The sequence below is a fragment of the Nematolebias whitei genome, chromosome 4 (assembly GCF_014905685.2).
Source record: "Nematolebias whitei isolate Nwh7 chromosome 4, NemWhi1, whole genome shotgun sequence".
NCBI classification, from domain to species: Eukaryota; Metazoa; Chordata; class Actinopteri; order Cyprinodontiformes; family Rivulidae; genus Nematolebias; species Nematolebias whitei.
The window spans coordinates 21,988,955-21,994,204 of record NC_056501.1 but is presented as its reverse complement, the minus strand read 5'-3'; positions in this window follow the sequence as shown (position 1 = coordinate 21,994,204).

The following is a 5,250-nucleotide window of genomic DNA, read 5'->3' as shown; positions in this document are numbered from 1 at the left end:
CTTCCTTGGTCTGCTACATTGGGGGTCGACGTTGTATAAACCTGATAATTCCAGAGAACTAGAGTTATGGAGAGTTCTGGAGTTAGAGTCTGAGAAGATCTGAAAGAGTCTGAGAGCTGCTGACAATGAAGAGTCAGAGTTGCCGAGAATCCAGAGACGTTTTGGGATTATAATTCTGTTTTGAGCTAACCACGCACGACTCTCCAAGGATTTTAGCTGTTCTCAACGGAGACGCTGATATCAGTCTGAAGGATTCTTACTGAGGTGATCTATCGTCAACAAGGTAACGGTTTCTTCTTCGACTAAAGTGTACCTGGGATAAGCTGAGATACCTGATGGGAGCGTGCAATTTCTGGTCAAACAGATTAAATTCCCTCACATATTCCTCTGTAAGATAAATCTCAATTTCCTCTTAAACTCACCTCTCTCTCATAAATCAGTACAGATATTTTTAGAAATATCTGAAGCAAAGTCCTCAAATCACCGCCGAGTGATTTGAAGTTCATTATTTGTGAAACTGTCTGTTATTATTTTCATATTTTGCCAAATTAATGTAAATGTTTGATGTTAAACTTTGATTCTGAAAATAAATGACTCCATTCATTTGATGGGTCAAAGATAATAACGTCTCTCGTTCGCATTTCTGTTAAAATTCAATGCACGACATTACAGTCAGAAAGATGAAGAACTCGTGAATATTGTATGCATATATATTTCATATATTGTCATACTACAACAAGTGACACGTACCCACGTGACTCACTACACTCTGATAGTTTTCCTTTATACCCCTTTAAACATTTTGTGATTAAGATTTTGGAGTGCATGTCTGACACTAAGGGGGGCCTCAACAAGATTTATATACACTGCTCAGCTCACCAATGAGACCAGCTTGGATTCTCTTAAACTGAAATGGGGAATGAATTTGAAGGAATCCACATCAGACTCAATCTGGTGAAGGATCATTCAGAACATTTATTCATCCTCAGTATATCTGAGACATGCTGTGATTCAATTCAAGGTGGTGCACCGTCTGCACTAGTCCAAAGATAAACTGTCCAAGATAAATACTGACCTGGATCCTGAATGTTATTGCTGTAAACAAACTCCAGGTATGCTCTTACACACATTCTGGGCTTGTTCAAAGCTGCGGAGCTATTGGCAATCTATTTTTGATACTTTCTCTAGTACAAAGTATATGTGGAAAAACTGTACACACATCACCATTCATTTCATTGTTTCGGTTGGCCCCTGTGGATACATCCTTCAGCAAGTGTGAGAGGAATAGGATTGGGTTTGGCTCTCTTCTAGCCAGGAGACTTGTTTTATGCAGATGGAAGGATCTGCATCCCCGGCATCACTGGATGAGAAGTCATGTGTCACGTTCATCTGGAAAAGATGATGTTCACTGTTTTTCTTGTTGTTCACTGTTTCTTCATGTTCAATGATTCTCTGTTACATTTTAATACTTTTGTTGGATGTAACTGGGACCCTGTATACGCAATTTCATTCCACCACATGTACCACATGTGGTGGAATGACAAATAAAGAATCTTAAACCTTGAACCTTGAAAAGATCAGATATACTCTGAAAGGTTCTGTTGAGAGATTTTGGGACACTTGGCAGCAATTTATGTCTTATAACGAGAGTATGTCAATGCCTGTCTGGTGTTCGTGTCTGTGTGGCTGATTCGGTGTGGGAGGGGATTTTGTATGTGTTTATTTTTTTATTATTTGTGTGTGTGTGTTCTGAAAAGAAAAATCTATTAAAAGACTTTGCTTAAAAAAAAAGTTGTGAAGTGATTTTTTTAAAGCAGTTTTTAACCTTACTCCCATTAAAACAACAACCAAGGGAGTTGATTTTTACTCTGTACTTTGTAGTCACAACTGATAGAATGCCTGCTATGACTGGTCAAAATACAAATTCATGTAAATGTATTGCTTTTTAATGTTAACAGATAAGATAAGATAAGATAAGATAAGATAAGATAAGATAAGATAAGATAAGATAAGATAAGATAAGATAAGATAAGATCTTTATTGTCCTCCAAGGTGGAAATTTTCCTTCGGCTCTCCAAATATAACATAAAACACATTCAAAATGTTTTATTGTGAACTTAAGAGACCTGTGTTTTATAAATGTTCAGACAAACAAGCTTTTTCTAATGATATGGGTGAAAATAGGTTCTAAAAATAAATGTTACAAAACATGAGTAGCTCTTGGCCATTTTCAGATTGTGACACTAGCTCATAAAGGAAGAAAGGCTGGAGGCCCCTGATGTAGGTAATTTATATTTGAATACAAACACACAATGGAAATAAAAAGCAACTTGACTTTAAGCAATAGAATCACACTGGAGTTTAATAAAGTTCAGTTTTAGCTGAACTTAAAAAAGTCAAGTAGGAAAAAAGACTCCACAGTATAGTTTCATATAAATAAGCTGATTTAGGTCAATGAAGAAAGTGTTAAAGTTATTACAATTATGCAATATGATGTTTAATCGTAAAACTATCAGCTTTTAAAGTATCTCATTTACAAATGGTAAAAACATTTGAAAATCTCACCGTGAGAAACAGCGATCAGCATCAGCATCAGTCCAAACACAGTTTCCATCTCTGCTCAGCTGCTTTCAGACTTTTTCTGGTTTCTTCCAATTTCTGACACAAGTTTTATTTGTTACTCTGATCAGCCTGCAGTGAGTTCTGTTACTGATCAGTTTCAGAGAATGAGAGAAAACTTTAACCAAACCCCAAAATGATTTTTTTTTTTTTTATTATTATTACCATTGAGAGGAGGAAAGGAAGTGATCTGAGCTTTACTTCCTCTTATAACCAACAGCGTGAAGCTGTGTGTTGACGTCTTAGAAGAAAAGATGAAAATTCTTTATTTGGGTACAGAAGTTAGAGGTGTCACTTCACAGCTAGAATGCTCTTACGCCTTGAGCATTTCTGCGTATATAGATTAAAATACATTTAAACGCATTTGCACATCTGGCAAATGATCTGGAAACTGTTTTCAATTCCAGTTTTGCAAAAGTGGAAATACAAATAAATAAAAATAGTAAACAATTGTGATCATTTTTAACGCATTAATTCACAAAAACATTTTATTTAAAGTAAAATATTTGCAAACAAAAGTTCAGCTAAATAACAATACAGAACAGCTTATTGGCAGACAGCATTTAGCTAATGTTACACAACTTCAGATATTAACATGAAAGAGGTCTGGGATGCAATGAAGACAATCACAGGCTGCAAGAAGAACAGCAGAATTTCATCAGATGATGCTGTGGACAAGGCAAACCAGTTCATCACACCCATCTCCCTCTCTTCCAGCAGCAGTTTTCACCTCGTCACCACCACTACTGTACTTGTGAAAGGGTTGACTTCTGCACAATTCTTTGCAGATAAGAAGTCATTACTTCTTGTCACACACATGTATATACAGTGCCTTGCGAAAGTATTCGGCCCCCTTGAACTTTTCAACCTTTTGCCACATTTCAGGCTTCAAACAGAAAGATATAAAATTTTAATTTTTTGTGAAGAATCAACAACAAGTGGGACACAATCGTGAAGTGGAATGAAATTTATTGGATGTGTCAAACTTTTTTAACAAATAAAAACTGAAAAGTGGAGCGTGCAATATTATTCGGCCCCTTTACTTTCAGTGCAGCAAACTCACTCCAGAAGTTCAGTGAGGATCTATGAATGATCCAATATTGTCCCAAATGACTGATGATGATAAATAGGATCCACCTGTGTGTAATCAAGTCTCCGTATAAATGCACCTGCTCTGTGATAGTCTCAGGGTTCTGTTCAAAGTGCAGAGAGCATCATGAAGACCAAGGAACACACCAGGCAGGTCTGAGATACTGTTGTGGAGAAGATTAAAGCCAGATTTGGATACAAAAATATTTTCCAAGCTTTAAACATCCCAAAGAGCACTGTGCAAGCAATCATATTGAAATAGAAGGACTATCAGAACCCTGGAAATCTACCAAGACCCAGTCATCCTTCTAAACTTTCATCTCGAACAAGGAGAAGACTGATCAGAGATGCAGCCAAGAGGCCCATGATCAGTCTGGATGAACTGCAGAGATCTACAGCTGAGGTGGGAGAGTCTGTCCATAGGACAACAATCAGTCATACACTGCACAAATCTGGCCTTTATGGAAGAGTGTCAAGAAGAAAGCCATTTCTCAAAGATATCCATAAAAAGTGTTGTTTAAAGTTTGCCACAAGCACCTGGGAGACACATCAAACATGTGGAAGAAGGTGCTCTGGTCAGATGAAACCAAAATCAAACTGTTTGGCCACAATGCAAAACGATATGTTTGGCGTAAAAGCAACACAGCTCATCACACTGAACACACCATCCCCACTGTCAAACACAGTGGTGGCAGCATTATGGTTTGGGCCTGCTTTTTGTCAGCAGGGACAGGGAAGATGGTCAGAATTGATGGGAAAATGTATGGGGCCAAATACAGGACCATTCTGGAAGAAAACCTGTTTGAGTCTGCAAGAGACCTGAGACTGTGATGGAGATTTATCTTCCAACAAGACAATGATCCAAAACATAAAGCCAAATCTACAATGGAATGGTTCACAAATAAACGTATCCAGGTGTTGGAATGACCAAGTCAAAGTCCAGACCTGAATCCAATCAAGAATCTGTGGAAAGAGCTGAAGACTGCTGTTCACAAACGCTCTCCATCCAACCTCACTGAGCTTGAGCTGTTTTGCAAAGAAGAATGGGCAAGAATTTCAGTGTCTCCATGTGCAAAACTGATAGAGACATACCCCAAGAGACTTGCAGCTGGAACTGCAGCAAAAGGCGACGCTACAAAGTATTAATGCAAGGGTGCCCATGTCCAGCAATCACTGTGCGAGGGGCGGGGTACACCCTGGACGGGTTGCAAGTCTATCACAGGGACACATAGAGACAAACAACCATTCACTCTCTCATTCACACCTAGGGACAATTGAGAGTTACCAATCAGCCTAACATTCAAGAACTTTTGTTTTCAACATTCATAACATCCTAACATTTCAAGCCAAGATGGCCGCACTCAGAGCAGTTGCAGCTTCACAGGCTCCCGGTACCATCCCAGTTTTTAGAATTTTTTATATTGACTCTGTGCCTGACTCCACGCGATTTATGCGTGTGAACTATAGCCGAACCGAACTGATGAGAATAGGAGCAGATTTGCCACGAAATATAGCAGAAATCAGCAACAAACTCAAAGCTAC